A 20,991-nucleotide genomic window follows, 5' to 3' on the forward strand; every position below is an offset into this window, starting at 1 on the left:
GAAGGAAGGAAGGAAGGAAGAGAAATTATAAGATACCATTTTCTTTTGAGAGAGCTTACAACTAGCCAGGCAACACAACTACCCATAAAACAAATTTTAAAAGGCCATGTACAGTGCAGAATTGAGCTGTGTAATCCATATGATAGATTCCACAGGAGTGCTGAGAAAAGGAATCCGTGCTCCCATGAGAGCCGGGGCAAAGAAAACATCCTTCACCTTGCATTCTGAACTAGTCTTTCTTGGCCTTCTTTGTAATTGTGAAACCCTGATATGAACCTTTCACATAGTTCAAACATTCTCAGCTCTGCTGGCTGTGGTGTGTCCTTCATATCACGTCATCTGAATGCCACTTCATCTTTATTGGCACTTATGGGAGGGTAAAAGCCCAATGGTATGCAAACACCGTCATGGTTACTTGCTTCAAGCCATGGGAAGTTTCATGCAAAACCAGTTTCTCAATAGGGCGAATGTTGTGTAAAGGTGTAAGGAGCTTGAGAAACTAGTTAAAGGCAAAGCCTGTCAAGCAAGAACTAGATCTGAATGGGGAACTTCCCTGTTTGTGTCAGCAATGGTCATTCTCTAGCCCCTTACCTGTGGGTCCCCTACATTCATGCTCTTCTTCTGACCCAGAGGCCATAATACCTCTCAGCCAGAACCCCTTGTCCCTAAACCCCTCTGTGTCTGTCCACTCTCTTATACCACTATATTAATAAGAAACTCTAGGTCTGAAAAATTATTCTAGAATCCTGATTCCCTCTCTTTCCTCCCACAACTAAGTACATGTGCATTTCTTCAAATTCCACCCTAAATATAATGTGGGAATACCATCCCAAGAAAGAAGGTGATATGATAAAGTAGCCTAGAAGATTAAATAGTCACCTTATGTGTACTGTGTGTTCTAAAACAATGCTGGACTGAAGAATAATCTCTAAATTTGTTGAAGACACAAAATGAATACAGAGGAAACAGTAGTTAAGTGTATCTGTCAGAATAATGGTAATAAGTGCTAACTCAAGGGTAATTGGTTCCAAAAAATGAGACATTCATGAATACACAAGTGAAAAAGGAATGTTTTGGAGTGGGTGTGGCAGCACATGCCTGTAATCCCAGCATTCTGGGAGGCTGAGGCAGGAGGATTGTAAGTTTGAGCCCAGCCTGGACAACTTAGTGACTTAGAGAGATCTTGTCTCAAGATAAAAAATAAAAAGGGGATGGGGAGTAGCTTACTATGAAAACCCTAGGTTCAATTCCCTGTAGATGGTAATTTTCATAGAGACAAAGTTTAGGTCCGACCCTTAATCAGTAGGAAAATCTCAATAGGCAGAGAAGATAAATTATAACATTCTAGAAAGGAAGAATACCATAAGCAAAGGCAAGAAAATTGGAAGAGTCATGTAGTAAATGGAAAATGGAAATGGTCAGCCTGTCTCCAGGAAGGCTTGCCTAAAGATGTACATAGCAAGAATTAGTGAAAGTAAGATCATGTGGATAAGATGAATTCATCAAGAAACTCAGCAAACACATAAGTGCTGATGAGGTGTCAAGCACTATTGTCTCTTGCCATGTGATAAGAACAGCCTAAGGGGCTGGGGATTTAGCTCAGCGGCAAAGCGCCTGCCTGGCAAGCACAAGGTCATGAGTTTGGTTCCCGGTACCGGAGAAAAACCAAAAAAAAAAGAACATCCTACATCTATAAAGCTACAATGTGTCAGACACTGTTAAGCATATAACATGTTACCCTCACTGCAGACCTGTGGTGTGGGCACTGTTAGCATCTCCATCTTACACATGAAGTTAAGGAACTTGTTTCAAGTTGCATAGTTAGTGAATGGAAAGGCCTGGATTTGAGCCAAGTGAGTCAGCTCAGACAAGGGCTCTGAAAACAATACTAAATTGTCTCCACACACACTATCTTATTAAATCCTCATAAAATTCTCTATGACATAGGCATCATTATCCTCATTTTGCAAATGAAGATCCAAGGCTCCAGGAGTCAGTGAATTATCCAAGATCATTTGGCCAACTACAGAGCTGAGTTTGATAGCAGGTCCACTAATTCCAAACTCATTAAATTTTCCATTACAATATAGCCACCTGGCAGAGAGGTTTCCAGAATGGGATCAAAATAGGGAAAAGCCTCTGAAAGCCTGGTAAGAGCAACAAGCCTATGTGATATGAATAGGAAAGAACTTGGGGTTTTGAACTAGTGAGATTTTGATTAAGAAAGGCAGAGCTAGGTCTAGCCTCAGCCAGTCGTAGGAAATTGAATCAGGGCAAGAGTGGACATGAGGCTAGATGACATTAGAGGTGGTAAGGGCGTAGCAATGGGTACGGGAGAGGGAAGCACAGAAACAAAATCAATATTTAAAGGTGAATCTGATCATGAAGCTGAATAGCTGAGAGTAACAAAAGATTAAATCAAAGAGGACTCTGCTTCTGTGTGTGTCTAAATGACTGGACTATTAACACGGACTGAACATAGGAGCAGTTGGTTTCTGGCAAAATTTGAAGGTTCTTGTTGGACATGGTGCAATCTACTTTGCAGAACAAGGACTGACACATTGCTGAGGAGATGACAGTAGGCAGTCAGGGATGTGGGATCAGAGCATAGGTAGACAGCAGAAGCTGTCAGTCATACTTGACGAAAAAAGCTATGCAAAGACCACTAAAGGAGCAGCCAGCCAAGTTAGAACTCAAGGAAAACATGTAACTAACAGTTGCAATAAACAAAGAGTCATCACAAAACATAAATGCAGCATAACAAAAGCAATCCATAGGTCACGACAAGGCAGAGATAGAAATGAAAGGGACACAGCAGCAAATGACATCGCACTAGTATCAAGTGAAATGAAGTTTCCTGCACTATTTCTGGTATTCGGTAGTGTTTCCATATTACAGGAATCAACCCAGCTTAAGTGGAAGGGACCCAGCAGGCCAACCCTGCAGAAAATCAAGAACCTTCCTAGCAGGAGTACATAATCTACATCAGCACAGAGTAGAACTGAAGTCCTCAAAAAGGGTCTCTCTGCTGAACTGTACACATAACAATGGCTAAAATGACAAATGTTATGTTTATATAGCCACACTAAAAAAGGGGGCCTCGGCCCTGAAAATCTATGGATCCTCCCCAAATCTCCAAAACCCCACCTAATTTAGCATTTCCTGGACTCTGCCTCTCTTTTGGAAATCTTTATTTTCTTGCCCAGATTGGTGACTGTGGAGGAGAGGAAGAAAGGACTCATGAAGGCATGGATACTACAGCTACCTGGCTGCCATCTTTCCCATCTGGAAAGACAGCAGGATAGTTAGGCGTGGGTGGTTTGTAGCAGACACCTCTCTGGTTTCTGCTACCCATATCCTTTCCTCCCCAGCACTGGGAATATGATACATTGGGCAATACCCCACCCTCCCTGACCTCTTCTGCCTGACAGAATTAAGAAAGTGAGACAGGCAGCAACTCAGCCAACACCTAGGAAGGACTGGGCTGAGACAGAACTGGGAGTCCTGTGGTTTCAGTTCTTGCTCACTGCCCTTTGCGTATGCCCTTTTAGAGTTCTAGGGCCTCCTTCTGACTGACTTCGCAGAGACCACCTGAAAGATTACATCTGTTTCTTTTTTGCTTTCTATATATCCTGTTTCCCAGTCAAGGGTCCTTCACAAACCAAGGCTACACAAATAGGCTCGTGTACTCTTGGAAGTAGCAAGGTGGGGTTCCGCATCATTTAGAGTGAAGAAAAGGGCCCAGCATTGCTGAGCAGCTTGTCCAAGTACACATGCCTGGTTCACTGCCAAACAAAAGGAGGCTCAGGCCTTCTGCTTTACTCTCCAAATCTCTTTTAGCTGGACAAAGAGATCCCAGATAAAATATTTGCAATTCTGTTTTTTATTGAAGCTTTGGTTTGACCAAGATTTGGTCTCTCTTACGGCCTTCTTCTCAAAAGATACTTAAAACATCTGGAAATGCCGGTTAGGCGTCTACAAGGGAATGACAACAGCACTGATGGGGTGGGAAACTCACTGGTACCCACAAAACCATCACAGACTGCCTATTACAGTGTGGCTAAAACTGGATCCGTCCCCTCCCCTGGCCCTCATACAGCAGAGCATGGTCAGAGCCCTATGTTCTAGGGCTTTCTAGTCCTTTCTGTCATTGCCCCATGTTGATCTTGATGCCTGCCTCTGAAACTCTGATCACCAATGTCAACAGGTCAGCTAGGGATGGGCTGCTATCACAACACAGAAGAATGACAGTGCAGCCCATCATAGACGTATTTATCAGGCAAACTTCAGGAAAAACTGGTTGCGCAAGCTCATTACCTCAAGAAAAATAGTTTTGTGTGAAGTTCGACACGGTGTGAAATAGACGTAAGCAAGGCAGTGGCATTGCCACTCCCATGTAGGGAGGAATCTGTGGGTCAGGTCAGCACACACGGGGGAGAAGATTCTTTCCCCTGACCCTGGAGATCATTTAAGTTACAAAGTTAACCACAGAAATGGCTTACCTGTTTTCAACAAACCTAAACACTTTTTCTATGGTATTTTTTACAAATTCAGGAATTCAGGCTTAGAACCTTTTAAATTGTAGAGTCATCCTTATAAAAGTGTTGAGTTATATGAGAATGGCAAATCATCTTATCGAGCCCCTCATTTTGAAGATGGGGATACAGAACTTTCCCTTATTAGAACATTGTACTTCTAGTACCCACCAAGATTGCTCTCATATTTTCTACAAGCTTAAATTGCACTGTTGGTTCTCATAGGCCTGATAGTTAATTCAAAAACCACTATATTTTTTGTCCAAACTACTGCTCAGCTAGCTTTTCCCCATTCCAGTCTGTACAATAAATTTCTTAAAGTTTTGCTCAGGAGTTTACATTTGCCTTTCCATTCCATTTTGCAAGGTTTAAGTATATATTTCAGTCTATGTTTTTGTTGTTGTTTTGTTTTGCTTTGCTTTGTTTTGAGATAGGGTCTCACTATGTAGTGCAGACTGGTCTTGAACTCACTTATGTAGCCCAGGCTGACCGCAACCTCATGGTGATCCTCTTGCCTCAGCCTCCCAGTTGCTGGGATTACAGCCATGTACCACTGTGCCTGGAGAGTCCATGATTTGAATTTTTGTCTGTCTTAATTTCACAAGTGAGTTTTAGGAGGCAGCACAGCATTTGTGAAGTGTGTACTTTACAGTATGTCTGGTGTCTCATATTTAACAGTTAAACTGTTCCAAACAAAACTCTTCCAAACAAAACTCTATGAGAAGCATTTTACTTAGAATCCGCTCACTTCATTTTTTAGGTCCTCAAAGAGGCTGGGTAACTTTTTTCCCCTTCTTATATGATGAAGCTCTTGAAATGGGTCTTTCCCTCAAAAGGCAGAAGAGTATTCCTATATCTTAAATCTTACAGGGAGAAGGTATGGCTAGGAAAATGTAGTAAGAGGCCACATTCTAAACTCCAGAGTCTAGAAAAAAATTTTTTTGGAGACAGGGTCTCACTATGTATGTAGTTCAAGCTGGCCTTCAACTCACTATATATCCCAGGCTGGCCTTAGTGATCCTCCTGCCTCAGTCTCCTGAGTGCTGGGATTACATGCATGTGCCACCATACCTAGCCCTAGAGGATTTAATTTTATGTCTATTTTGATGTATGAATTAATAGTTTACATCCCATTATCCATAAAAACTAGAAAACAAAACAAAAAACCTGGAAAATCATGAAATTTAGGAGTAGGAAATAAAGGAAGGATTTTCTAGTATCTTTTATACTCAAAAGAATATCTGCTACGTGCAAAGGGAGAATATTGTAAGTAGCCAGACCCCGAAGAATTATCCCTGATCTCTTCTTCTCCTTCACTTTCCATATCTAATATAAGAATGGCTAACACTGATCAAGCACTTACTATGTGCCACATGTGCTCAATACTTATAAACCTGACTGATGTAATCATCACAATTTTCATGATTTTATTTATTTTTTTTAATCTTCATGATTTTAAAATAAAAAGACTGGTACTTTGTGTGTGTGTGTGGTGCTAGGGAACCAAACCCAGAGCCTTGAGCATACTAGGTAAATGCTCTACCACTAAGCTATAACCCCAATTCAAGAGTGGCACTTTTAAGATTGAACTTATACACACACATAGGACTGGTGGAGCCAGATTCTCACTCAAGTTGCTATGACTCAAAGCTTACCCACTATGAATATTAGTCCAGGTCCTCTAGGAGAGCCACTGGGCCATGATGCAGGTCTAACGATTATGAATCACAGAAGGAAGAAAGGAGAGAAGAAAGGCAGGCAGGCGGGGACAGAGGTTGGACGGTAGAGTCTTAGACTGAATTACAGTATCAGGAAAGTTCTGCAAGACCGATAGAACATCTTGGAGCTAAAGCTGCTCACAAGAGTAGTTCCACGTTGCCCAGGAATGGGGCCCATTTTAGTGTCCCTGCTGCGCTCGGTCCTGAAGCTGACTTCAAGAAACATGACCTCAGCAGGAAGCAGGAATGGACTAAAGGCACAGAAGTTGGGGTCACGAGTCAGTTGTGATCACTTCTGAGCAGTTCATTTTCATCACTGCCACTTTGTATCACACTGCCTCCTCAGGCACATCGCTGGTTTTGTCTTCAAGGGATGTCTCTGCCTTCTGCCCACCTTCAAGCTTCTGTTATCGTTCACTCACCTAGACAATCCACTAACATTTTCCTACTTCCAGTCTCAGGAAATCTTAAAATGATTTCCTGCAGTGCTGCTAGAGTGATCATTCTGAAACGTAAGTCCAACTTATGTGTGGTAGCCCAGTTTAAGAAGCTAGGTGGAGACATCTTTTTGACATGCTTATGATAGGTCTGATGATCCAGTAGCATATAAATGACAAGAATCTCACCAGCTTTCATTAAGCTAATTTCAGAATTGCCTCATATTCTCTTTGGTAAGGCTATCATGGTGAAATTTATATATGGAGCTATGCCAGTTGCTATATGTCATCCATCAATTAAAAAACCCATCAAGGGAACCAAGCAGGGTGGCACTGACCTGTAATCCCAGGACTCTGGGAGGCTGAGGCAAGAGGATCACTAATTCAGTACCAGTCTGGGCAATTTAGCAGTTTAGTGAGACTCTGTCTCAAAAACAAACACCCTGTGCTTTTGATTATGTTATACCAGGAACCCCAGGACCCAGACTCTCCCTACTTCTTTGACATTATCCTTGCCATAATGTACCTCAATTTTAACACTCCAAAAATACAAGCAGCAACAGATCCGAGATGGCAGCCAGCAGAGGCTGGTGAAGGAGCTTGAGGAGATCCGCAAATGTGGAATGAAAAACTTCCGTAGCATCCAGGTTGATGAAGCTAATTCATTGACTTGGCAAGGGCTTGTTCCTGACAGCCCTCCATATGACAAGGGGTGGGGAGGCTTTAGAATCAAAATCAACTTTCCAGCAAAGCACGCATTCAAACCACCAAAGATCACACTTAAAACAAAAGCCTGTCACCCAGACATTGATGAGAAAGGCAGGTTTGAAAAAAAAAAAAAGAGAAAGGCAGGTTTGCCTGTCGGTAATTAGTGCTGAGACCTGGAAGCCAGCGAGCAAGGCCAACCAGTCCTTCATAGCACCGGTGAACGAGCCCCCAGCCCGAGCACCCACTCTGAGCTGACTTACCTGAAGAATAGTCTTAAGGACTGTAAACAGTTCTGTAAGAATGCTGAAGAATCTACAAAGAAATATGGAGAACAGCAACCTGTGGACTAAAATCTGCCGCAAATGATTCCACCGAGTGTGAGCAGAGCCCCCGAGCAGTGCATTCAGACATCCCCCAAAGCAGGACTCTGGAGAACTGACACGTGCCACAGCCTGGCGTTCACTTGTGGCAGTTACTAACTTTCTACAGTTTTCTTAATCAAAAGTGATCTTGGAACCTGTAAAGGAAGGATTAAAAACTTCAGATATTCTAGTTCTGCTTTGTTTTAAAAACCACTGCTTCAATTTTTAAAAAATATGCAATTACTTGTAGCTCCTACTATGCTGTATCACGTCTCCATGCCTTTATATACTCTCTGCAATCTACCTGGGGTGTCATTTGTTCTTCTCTTCCTCTCCCTTTGTGACTATTTGAATCTTGCTTTAGATTCGGCTCAGCTACCAGGCGTTTTCCATATATGCCCCACCGAAAGACCATTTAGTCAGATCATCACTAGCTCAGTTCAGGAATCCTCAGAAGGTCATAACTTCACAAGACAACAGGCTGAATCTTTGGACTGTGCTCAGGCTCAATCATAACCACTTCTTATTCCACCAGGAGTCTGGTAGTTTCCTCCACCTTTTAACTGTGAGCGATGGTTAAAATGGACAGCACTCACTTGAAGTGAGTTAAAATAAGAGTATTCACCCAAATCTTCAAGATGAATGGAGAGTTAGAAGTTAAGAGTCTGGTTGAGAAATCTTCTTGGCATGTCTTTTAGAGAAGATCTCTAGCTTTGGACATTTAGCTTTGAATCTTGGATGGGCTGAGCTGGGGAAGATGAGGATGAGGGAAGATGGGGCAACAAGCCATTGGTCACTTCTTTCTGGACTTTCTAGCTTTTAGCTTTGGAACCCCCTACCTGTGATTCACAGATGTTTCCAGGGGCCTTCAGAATGGGAGGCCTGGGGTGAGGGAAGATGTAGCTGATGATAAACCACATAAGGATTAGTGTTTGGCCAGAATGACTCCAGTTACTAAGATTCCAAATGTGCCCTTAGTTCTTTTTGGTAAACCTTCCTTTTCACATACTGGAAAACTGCATCTGGAATTTTGCATAGGTGGGAGATACTGTAGAGGAAAAAACAGTGAACAAAGACTGATTTGGGTGGGAGCCCTAAACTTGCTGAGATTATGATGAGCATAACCTTTCTTTATCCACATCTGGCACAGACATAGTTTTCCCAGTTTTCAGTAGGTACTGCCTTCTTTTATGCATTTGACAGGGTTCAGTATGGTAGTTGAATTGATACTAGGATGTTGTCAAGGAGTCTTCGGTGAAAAGTTTATTTTGGGGAAGTACGAGAAGGACTTGTAATATAAGTGAGAAAAATAGATATAACTACAACCTCACCATTAGCAATGTTGTTTACACTGTAATATTGGAAATGGAAACAACAATAAAAATTGTACTGGCCATTTAGAGTCTGCTGTAATCATGTATAAACAGAGCATACAATTAAATTTTATATTAGAGCTTGAGTGTATACCAATCAGAAATAAACAGAACAGAATGATGAAAGGAAATTAGTTCTATTAGATTTTAAAATGTATTATAAAGCTACACTAAGTTTAAAAGTTTTTTTAGTGCAAAAATAGGCAGATAAATGGAAAAAGATAGTCCATAAATGGACCCATATGCAAACAAAATTAGTCTATAATAAAAGGAGCTTTCCAAATCAGTAGGTAAATATTCAACAAATGATATTAGGAAAAGTGAATATTTTTAGAAAAAATAAAAGTAAATTCATGTTTTTTTCTCCACATCAAAAATAAATCCCACATAGACAAAGACTTACTACGAAAATGAAATCATAAAAGTATTGAAATAAAATAATGAATTTTTGTATAATCTTGGCATGGAGATGGCTTTTTCTATCTATGATAAAGAACTCAGTAGTCATAAAGAAAAGATTAATATGACTACTTAAAAATGGAAACTTCTTAATAGAAAAATACAATAAACAAAGCCAAAAACAATCAATAGCCTGGAATGAGAGAGACAATACCTATCATGTACAGTTCTAATTCTGATAGTATAGATAGATCTTTTAGACATCTATAAGCTCATGCAAGAGTAAACAAAGAACATGAACTGTTAGTGAACAGAAAAAAAAAGTATTCACCACAAACACAAAAAGAATACCCAACTCCATTGCTAAACCAAAACATACAAATTTAAAAAGACTGTGCAACTAGAAAAATTTGTATAAGTCAACAGAGTACAGTTTTATCACTTAAATTTCACATGAGAGGTTCTTCTATTCTTCTAGAATCCAATCTAGCAAAACTAGAGGAAAAGTCCTAAGGAGATTTAAGAGAAAAAGCCAACATTTTCAGACCAAATAATTGAATCTACGAAAGATAACAAATAATGTCTACTATCCCAACTCTCCAGTATTTGTGCTTATTTGTAGGGTAGTTGAATAAAACTGGCCAGCCAAATTTCAGTTCCATGTGCCTCCTAAATGAACACAAAATAAGTCTTTATTGTAAAGTGACTTGCAGACAAAGTAGAAACTGCCCTGCATGTTGTTTTTGTAAAGAGATGATATTTTCCAACCAAGCTCATGCCATCCAATTTTCTGTCAGTCATACCACTGCATGTAGCAGAAAAACTGAAGGGAAGAAATGATTCCTGTACATGTTGAATTGCTTTGCATGGTCTCATTTGAGATGATTGATGTAAGAGCCTTGACTTTTACATTTAGAAACAAAGTGGAAACAACAAAAAATATCAGTGAGATGTCATTTTTAACCTACCAAACTGGCCAGTGTTACAATTTGGATCAAAAATGTCCCCCAAACTCTCCTCTGTTGAAGGTTTGGTCCTTGACTGGTGACACTACTGACAGCTGATGGTGGAAAGCTTCTAACTAGGTGTGGCCTCATTAGAAGAGGTGGGTTACTGGGAAGTGCATTTCTAAGGGGTGTATTTTGTCCCTGGACCCTCTCTCTGTTTTCTGGCAACTGTGAGGTAAGTAGCTTTCCTCCACGACATGTTGCTGTCGTGATGGATTGCCTCACTATAGCCAAAAGCCACTAGACCGACCAACCACTGACTGAAATCTCTGAAATCAGGAACTAAAAGGAATCTTTCCTTCTTTAAATTGATTTCTTTGGGTATTTTGTCACAGTGATGGAAATCTCACAATATAGCAAAGCTATAAAAACACATTGTGTTAGTCAGCTTTCTGTAACTGTGACAAAAATACCTGAAGTAACTTATAAAGAAGAAAAGTTTATTTTGTCTCATGATTTCAAAGTTTCAGTCCTGGTTTCCTGACCCTTTGCTTTGGGCCTGTGGTGGTACCATATATCATGGCAGGAGCATGTGGTAGAAGTGGCCTGTCCACCTCATGGTGCGGAAAGCAAAGAGAGAGATAGGAAGGGGCTGGGGTCTCAATACCCCCTTCAAGGGTAGGCTCCTAATAATCCTACCACTGAGAGGCCCTACCACTTAGAGGTTCCACTGCATCCCAATCATGTCATGGATTGGAGCCCAAACCTTCATTCAATGCATGGCCTTTGAGAACATTCCAGATCCAAACTATAGTACACTTGACTAGCATGTGAGGAAATTGGAAATACTGGTGGAAGACTATATACTTATAAGACTTTTGGAAAAAAAATTAACAATATTTGTCAAAATGTCAAGTGTGTATGTATGCTCAATCTAGAGGCTCCTTTTCTAGTAATCTATCTTACAGATAAGAGTCATACATGAACAGAAGGATGTGTAATAAAGGTTGCATATTTCTACATTATTTAATAAAAATAAAAAATAAAGCAAGAAGTAAATTCTGAAAGAAAGAAATACAACCAAGGAGATAGTGTTTTATACAATGATATGGAATAATATTCAATATGTATTTTAATTGAAAAAAGTAGAACTGTATATATAATATCATTTGTTATAAAATGGAAGAGAAATATACCTTGGAGTGCACAAAAAATTTTTAGAAGAGGCCTAGGGATATAGCTCAGTGGCATAAGCACCTGCCTGGCGAACGCAAGGTCCTGAGTTCAGTTCCTGATACAAAAAAAAAAAAATTTAGAAGAATATTTAGTAGTTAACTATAGGGAGTGTGTCAGGGAAATGAACAAGAGTTTCTATTTTTATCTCATTGTCTTTTTTAGTGTTTAGAAAATTCTTCCATGAGCATGTATTACTTTTGAAATAAAAAAAGTCTTTTTTCACTTTTGCAAGTGAAAAAGACAAATTCCATCAATTGAGGAAAGTTTCTGTGGAAAACATGGAATTATTTTTCATTTTATCTTTACTAGAAACATTTATCCAGCTCTCTTAAATAAGTGGTAAGCGTCTATAATAATTTAGTCTCAGCAAATATCAGTCCCTCCATCTGCACATCAGTTTTGGGTTGTGCATGTTAACATGCATGGCCTGGAAAAATGAAGGGGACAGGGAACTTTTAGTCCACTGTCTCTATATCCACTGTAGCTCTCATTTACCTTGTAAAATGGACGCAATTCTGCAAAGCTGAAAGTTAAAAAACTTCTTTAGAGTGAAGTTCATGTCTTACTAACTTTCAAAAGTTGATGTCCTTTCCCAGAGATATTACAATAGATTGAATTATGAATATGGATGAATTAGGGATTAAGAAAATATCTGCAACATATTCTGGGCATTGCCATTTAACTATACTGTATGTAAATGGGGTAGCCCAACAGTTCTTTTTTCACTATTGCTTAGACATGGCAGAAAGAGCATGGAGAAGTGAGTCATAACGTTTGGTCTGTGTCCCTCAGGACCACCAAATCTGACCAAGGCTGAGAGACTTTTGTCAGAGCTTTTGTGTCATCAGGTATTAAAAGTGCTGAATGTTTACCAGGCCCTCACACTACAATATTTAGTTCTGTATCCCATACCATCATATAGTATATACTATGAATGCAACATAATCTAGTGTAATAAAATACTTCAAAATAAATTAAGAGGTATTGAGAAGCTACCAATTACATGTAAAAGAGCCAAGTTCTTCCAGATTTAATTGTTACTCTGTAGCTTCAACCCTCAGTGACTCCCAAGCACATTCAAATTAAATTGACTCTCCTAAGCTTGGCATTCAAAATATGTCATCACCTACATCTACTTCTTTGAGTTAGTTCTTGACACTGCTGTCATCTCCTGGGATGCTTGTGTTATACCCAAACCTAATTATTTGCAGTTCTCCACTATTATTTCACACCATTATGCCTTCGCCTGCTTTAAAAACTTGCGTATGCACTTGCCTGCTTGAAAAACATATACTCATCCTTTACACCAGGTTCAGAAGTCAGTCTTTCAAAAGACTTGCCCTAGCTCCTCTTTCTGTGTCTTAGGTATATCTTTATTGTCACACTTAAGGCTACCCTACAGGTCCTTGCGACATATTCATTTAGGAGAACATAAGTGATGTAAATAAATCCCCACTCATGGAGACCCTGTCTAGCTAATCTTTCTATCTCTAGTATATAGCACAGCTCCTGATGACACAGAACTACTCAATACATTTTGTAAAAGAATGAATAGATCAAAGAATGAATCAGTCATACTACAGCCAAAGATTTCTTTGTATATGACTTTTCATGATGTAGTGGTAAATCTGGTACAATGTACATTTCTCTTGGATTCCATTGCTGTACCTACCTTTCCCAAGGCAGCAGGGACTATCCATTGTATCATAGTGAGATGCTTGTGCTAACACGTCGTGTCAACTGTCAGTTGGTATAGTCTTGCACAGTGAAAGATTAACTTGAGAACAACACCAAAACACTCAGTATATATCATTTAAATCTTGACATGTTCTTTTAAGCAGATGCTTGAGTTTTTTTCTCCACATAGCTAGTGTCTCTCCAAATATGCTTAGATGGCAAACTGTTTTCTTTGGCAAATTGATTAATGTGGACAATTACTCATATGCCTGGTTGTATGACATTTCCAATAACACTGTCATTTTGTTTATGGAGTGCTCAGTAAAAATACTCAGGAATTCACCGCCAGGGGAGGGACCACCTGTCTGCTAGAAATGCTAAAAAGAAAAAGCCAAGAAGAATGCTGAAAATGACCCAGTTCTGTCATCAACCTCCCCCGACAACAAACTGCCTCCTCCAAGCTTAGCAATAGCACCTGTGGAAACGAACAGCTTTGCTGGTTCTCAGCGCTTTGGCTGGCTGGGGACAGAGCTGCCCTGCAGGTCTACCTGGTTGAACTTCTGAAGGAGAGCAGAGCAAAGGTACTGGAAGTGGCAAGCACTGTGTGAGTGGCAAGGAGAGACAGAGGTCTGGACTGAGGACTAGAAACAAGAGACATAGTCATGAAGGAGAAAACGGATGGGAGGTGGGGAGCAGCAGGAGGCGGAGCTTCAACACTGGAAACCCGGGAAGAGTAGCTGTCCATTGATTCCACCTGGGGAACTTCAGTGTTGGTGGGGAGGGCCAGGGAGGGTGGGAGGCCATGGAAAGGCGCTATGCCCTTGTTCTCCAGGAGGTATAAGTGAGCGGGAAGGCAACAAGCACCTGTTTGGGCCTCACCTGCAGCAGCAAGACAGCAGATGAATAAATTCCAGGCCTGCTGGGGATAAGAGGCTGCCTAAGAGAAACACATAAGAAGGCCTGAGTTTTCCAAGACAAAACAAAACAAACTGGGGGAAATCTTTAAGGATCAGGATAAAAATAACGCCCCCACAACCTGATGTCTTGAAAATCACAAAACACAACAACAGCAACAAAAATTACAGGGAGAAAGGGCAAGGGTGACGCTGCACTGCAAAGAGTAAGAAAGTCCAGGCAGAAGACCAAACCAAGTGCCAAACCCTGCAGGAAAAGATCATCTCTTGCACAACCCCTAACTGTGTGTGCGTCAGCAAGCGCAAGGCCATCTTGAACCCGCAACAAACACTGTGCAAGAAGCTGATTTGGGGAAGGCCACATTCTGTGGGACTGAACAACTTTCCCTTCTAATTTAGAAAAACGCCTGGGAGCTGAGGGTATAGCTCAGCGGCACAAGCGCCTGCCTGGGAAAAATGCCTGGAAACCAGAGCTCTGGTGTAAAATGCACAGTGATCCTCTGTCCCGGTAAAAAGAGGAAGAAGACTGTTGCTGCTTTTGTGTTTTGAATCTCATAATGGTGAGGGCAGCAGGGTTGTGAGAATTCCTATACATTATTAAATGAATCCTGCAAAAGAAGAGCTAAGTTGTAAAAACTCTCCATTCTAATGATACTATCTTACTAGGGAAGCAAGGTGTCTAAATGTTCAAAAAAAAAAAAAAAACCTAAAGGAACAAAGAGTATTTGTGTGGGAAACAGGCTCTTGCCTATGTGAAGTCCCTAAGGACCACTGTGGTCACATGTGCAGAAAGTTCCAGCAAAAGGCCTCAGAAAACCCTGGTTCACAAGTCCGGACCAGAAATGAAAACACAACACTTTCTCACAGATTAAAAAACAAGCAAACAAACAAGCAAAACAGAGTTGCCCCCACCCCACAGAAGATGCTGCTGAAGCCATTCTGGTGATTCTCCTGGAGAGAGAGGGGACTTGGTCAGAAGGGTGAGAATCTCCACGGGCATGTTTGCAAAATAAGGATAAAAGGGTGCCTTTTGCAACTTGTCTGAGATAAGCTTAGAGTATAAATTTTTAAAAGGGTATTTCATATAGCAAGCAAAAAAGAGGATCTTTAATGATTGGACACCTTTGTGTATTACACAGACAGACTGGCTGCTAAGCAAAATTACGTTAGTTAACTTTGTGGGTGGTGGTACAGGGGTTGAAACCAGGGCCTTCTCACTGAGCTACATTCCCAGCCCTGTTTTTTATTTTTTAGTTTTGAGATTAGGGTCTTGTTAGGTTGCCCAGGGTGCACTTGAACTTGTGACCTTCTTGCGTCAGCCTCCCAGGGTGCTGGGATTACAGACATGTGACACAATACCCTGCTGCTAATTAACTTTTAGGAATCCTGTGAACTAAACCAACTATGCCTTCATAAAGGACTGCCCTTGGTGACAGAAACTGTAATTCCAAGTGGCAGTGTCTATATTCCAAAGAGACAATATTCACATATTTTTTGAGAACTGTTAGGTAGAATTACTACTAATGATTTTATAATTTGTCACACAAAATATTAAGTGCTATGCTATTTTTTTTTTTTTTTTTGGTTTTTCTCTGGTACCGGGAACCGAACGACCTTGCGCTTGCCAGGCAGGCGCTTTGCCGCTGAGCTAAATCCCCAGCCCCGATATGCTATTTTGATAACATTGAATTAACCAAAGAAGACTGACATTAACCACCTTCAAATTTAAACAACTATTTCTGAAAACAATTCTATATACAAGCAAAAAGATTTAAAGATATATTCCAGGATGGAAATCTTCATACACAGATGAGAGATGCTTTTTAGAGCCTTTTAAAATAAAAAGAACTGAAAATATACTTTAAGAATTATTGGGGCTCCGGGTGTGGCTCAGTGGTAAAGCCCATGCTTAGCAGGCTCAAGGCCCTGGGTTCAGTCCCTATCACAAGAAAAAAAAATAACCTAAGTAGGTAAACAAATCAAAAGTGTAAAAATATGTAACTATGATCCCAAATAGAAAAATCAGAATGTCCAAAATATTATACAGTAATTCCAGAAAGACTCAAAGGATTTATATCTAGCAATAAATAGCACCTAACTAAGGCAAGAAATACTGTTACGGCTCAAACTTTTGTAAATATTGTTTGTGACCTTTTGAAAATATCTTTATGGTCATAAGTACATGTGATGGGATCCCAATAATAAATTTTAGTTTACATATTTTTTATGTCTCAGGAATGGGAAGAATGAAGCAAAAATTGGAACATTTAACTACTTCTAAAGTAAAAAATGGTTCTTCTACTGCTCTTGTGAAATTTCCAGGTACCAAAGCACACTTAATTTTGAATGGCCCAGGATTCCTGTCCTTCAGTCCTTAAAGATCCAGAAAATCTTCTGGAAGATCCCGAAGAGCAGCTCTGTCAGATTTCTATTCAGCAAAGTATTCTGGGTTTATCAAAACTGACATGAGAAGCAATCACTTCAGTAGTGAATTTTAATGGAAGAAGGTGCTTTCCTAAAACAAACTCTTCAAGCTATAAATGCGCATTGAGGTTTTTTACTTACTCTGTAATGTACAGCAGTAACTTTAAACATCTTTAGACCTGATTCAGTAGAATAGAATAAAATGTGCCAGGCCCATGTGTGTTATTGGTTAAGCCCTCAGAGAACTGTGAAAGAAGGAACCTAATCACTTGTCCTTCCTTAAGCAATCTCCTATCACCCTACCCTGGTCCCAGCAATTATCCGGGGCCTACTTGCTCTTCATCCAGTGCTCAAAGATCCACCACAGCAATTAGATCTACAAAACTATGTATTTATCTCTTCTCATCCACATAATCCTCATATTAAAATAGGTAGTAGGCGACAGAAAAAATAAGCACATTCACACTAAAGTGTAAATGATGAATCGTGCTTGGCCAGCTGTTTTGTACAAAACCAGTTAAATTTTAAGTCTCTATTTATTAGCTAGATAAATTTCCTATTATTTCTTCAAATATGGACACACCTTATTCTTCTCTACTGGGCAAAGTATATGTATGGTTTAGGAATAGCAGCAATATCTCAGGCAGTAAAGGGTAGTTGGAATAGCTGTTGTTGAATCTGAGTAACAGCTTTTAGTATGGTGGTGAAGAGGAAGAGGTGGGGAAAAGTCTGAGCATAGAAGGTTTTAGTTCCTTGAGCTTCATTTTCTCTTCCTTATTTTTATGCTGATTTGGTCTGTTTTTCCTCTCCTGTCAACAGACTGTTTCATTCTTCTTGGCATTATTGACTTATTTTGCTCCTGTCAACCAAGCTGGAGGCTGAGTTATGTGCTCACTCTGAAAATGCTCCTTCAGAAGCGTGCCTCTGAACTTTCTAACCAAGGCAGAGAGTAAGTAGGTACTGTGCTGTATGCAAATATACACATATTTCTCTGTGTAGGCCAAAAGGAGGGAGGCACATTGCAAATGCCTTTAGAACAAAAACTTTTGAGATGGGATATTTCATAGCGTCACTGAAAATGAGCTTTTAGAAAACAAAAAAGTACAGAGGAATAGTTATCTATAAAGTAAGTTGGGGGAAAAACCACACACAAAACAAAACATGGCTAATACTTCAACAGTGAGTTCACCTCAAGCATTTCATGAATTTCACATGACCCACCCACTTTTTCTCAGTACCTCTGAAGATTACCATATCAGCAGCAATAATACTCTGTTGTTCAAGCGCCAGATTTACATCTCAACGTAGCCCTGGCATTCCTGAGTGTAGAATACTGTACTGTTCGCTGCCTCCTTGCTGATTCCTATTATAAGGTTAATTTATGTTTCTTTACCCTCCTCTCTTAATCTCATGCTACCCTAGCCAGTGATTTTTTTTAATCTCCAGCCAGTGATTTTTTTCCTTTGTGTAGTTTTTTTTTCCTTTCCTTTCTCTTCTTTGTCATGAGGTGAACGGTCTGCAAATTTATTATGCAAACATTGCTACATTTTAATGTCTTTATCACTCAGCACAGATGATCTCTTTGAAAAGACAAGCCACGCACAAAGACTTAATGAAAGCACCTTTTCTCACACAACTCTCAGAATACTTTCTTCCCCAAGTTTATGTTGTATGGGAAGGTAGTCAGAAGTTAGGGGTTTCATGACTACTTTAGTCTCTTTCTTGGTAGGCCTTTTTTTAAAAAGAAGAGGATTTGCTGTTTTGAGATTGGATTGGACATGAATTTAGCAAAAATTTCCATGCCAGAATTGCATCAGAAAATTTTCATTTCCAATGGAAGTGTGGAAAAGGGTGGGGTGACTTTAAAATTTTTGTACTCATATGGTCAAATTTAATAGAAAATCAACCAGAACCTTACAAGCTATTTAAAGGAGCTTTCTTTCTTTTCCATATTCCTCTGGGGATATGAGCCCCAACAGACTCAAGAGCTTCAGGGAGTAACTTGATCATGTTGGTTCTGTTTATATACCTGTGCTCCTCTGTCTTTCTCTCTTTTTTCCTTTGCAGTACTGAGGATTGAACCCAGGGCCTTCTCACTGAGCTACATCCCCAGCCCTTTTTAAAAAAATTTCAGGCAGGGTCTTGCTAAATTGTTCAGTTGCCAGGCTGGGCTCAAACTTGCAGTCCTCCTGCCCCTGCCTCCCACATTGCTGGGATTACAGACTGGTGCTGCCGAGACCAGCTGACACCTGTGCTATTAGCCTAGAGGTGAGTGGGACAGCAGATGAATATGTAGAGAGAGAAATGAAGGCATGGAAGGTATGCAGACAAAGCGGGAGTGCGTGCGTGCACACCATGTTGTTTGGGACATTACTACCAGAAACTACAACAGCGGAAGGAAGCACAGCGCACCATGGGCCAACAGTGCCTCTGTGTGGGTGTCTGGGAGGACATGAGATGCGTCTGTGTGCCGGGAGGGAGTGAAGGAAGGAGAAATGTATGCATTTTTCAAAAGGAATTGCATGCGTTGGAGGTTGCTTTTGAGAATATAGAAAGGAAGGATTGAGAACCATAGATAGAGTATGTCCAGGATCCTGACCGCACATTCTTCTAAATTTCCCCCAACCCGCTAAAACAAATGTTTGCTGTGTTCATTTTTCCTTTGCTCCACGTCTGCCTGATGCTTAGTTCTCCCTACCCACTAAAAATGGCCCCTTGACTTCATCAGCATGTGGATTTCACATTTGATCTGTATTATTTTTCATCAAGTGCCCTGTTTAGAGAGTGCTTTTAGTCTCAAGTGTGTATTTCCCTCACCTGGATTACAGAGTTTTTGAGGATTCAATTTTTAAAACTAAAGATCTCTCTGCCTCTTGTTTTCTCTTTACTTCTTTGTTACCAATTCTGAGCACTTCTTAGCAAATGTTTACCATATTACTGTACACTACCTCTTCATAAGTTTTTCTTCCTTTTACAAAGTCTTTTATGATTAGGATTTTTTTTTTTAATTGCAATGTTGGGGATGGAATCTAGGCCTCAGGCAGGTGCTAGGTCACTGAGCTACATCCCCAGCCCAGAATTTATTTTTTAAATTAAAATTTGTCTGTTAAATTAAAAATTTTTGTCTCTCTCGCTCGCTCTCTCTTTGATGGTGGTACTTGAGGTACTTGGGCTTCAGTGTAGCTGTCACACTGAGCTACATCCCAACCCTTTAAAACTTTTTTAAAATTTCAGGCAGGTTCTTACTAAGTTGCCCAGGCTAGGCTTGAACTTGCCATCTTTGTAGCTCAGAGTCTTAGAGTGCTGGGATTACAGGTGTGTGCCACCATGCTTGTCCCACCCCCACTTTTGGTTCTGGGGATTGAAGTCAGGGTGGTTCTACCACTGAGCAAGACCCCCAGTCCTATGCGTTTTACATTGAGCAGATTTACTTTTTAAAAATTTATTAAATTCTAGGGCTGGTGATGTAGCTCAGTGGTAGAGTGCTTATCCAGCATGCACAAGGCCCTGAGTTCAATCCCCAATACCACAAAAACAAACAAAAAATTATTAAATTCTATTCTATATAAAATTCCAAATGTGCAGAAATAAAATAATACAATGGACACCCCATACCCACACCAGATTTAATACATTTGCTTCACATCTTTAAAAGCTAAGTGTACAGCTAACTGCCCATGACCCTCCTCATCCCATTCCTCTCCCTTCCTCCCTAGAGATAACCACTCTTCCAAAGCAAGGATAGGAAGGTTCGGGGTGCACAGACATACAGACACACACACACACACACACACACACACACACACACACACACCCTGCATGGTTAGAGTCTACTGCATTGTCCAAAAGTGTTTGTTCTCCCTCCTGGTGGGGGGATGGGCTGGTGATTGAGCCCCAGAATTGCTCAAATACAGCATAAGCATGGCCTGTCTATGGGTCTCCTGAAGACCAAAGGATGGGATGGATGAGCATTTTTTTCAGTCTTTGCAAACGTGTGAGCCCAAGGCTTGCAGAAGGCAGAATCCCTGTCAGCTGAGACACTTCCTACAAGGCAGGTGGGGTGCAGGAAGAGAGAGCAGCACAGGAACAGTAGGCTGATCTGGGAAAAGGAAGGAGCATCTGCTCTGAGGAAGCAGGTTTAGTAGTGGTTAGGGAATTACAAACTGAAGACACCCTGCACGCCAGAGAAGGAGGTGCCCTGGGGTGGAAAGCGGCTTTACACAGCTTTTGCTGTCCTCATCTTCAGAAAGGACAGGGCTGA

The 20,991-nt window shown here is 40.5% G+C and overlaps 1 pseudogene; it reads left to right on the forward strand.

Annotated features, from left to right (window-relative positions):
• Window positions 1-7,260: 7,260 nt before the first annotated feature.
• On the forward strand, window positions 7,261-7,748 carry LOC102017213 (annotated as a pseudogene).
• The last annotated feature ends 13,243 nt before the right edge of the window (window positions 7,749-20,991 follow it).

Source organism: Chinchilla lanigera, unplaced genomic scaffold (assembly GCF_000276665.1).
Source record: "Chinchilla lanigera isolate Chin_1 unplaced genomic scaffold, ChiLan1.0 scaffold00012, whole genome shotgun sequence".
NCBI classification, from domain to species: Eukaryota; Metazoa; Chordata; class Mammalia; order Rodentia; family Chinchillidae; genus Chinchilla; species Chinchilla lanigera.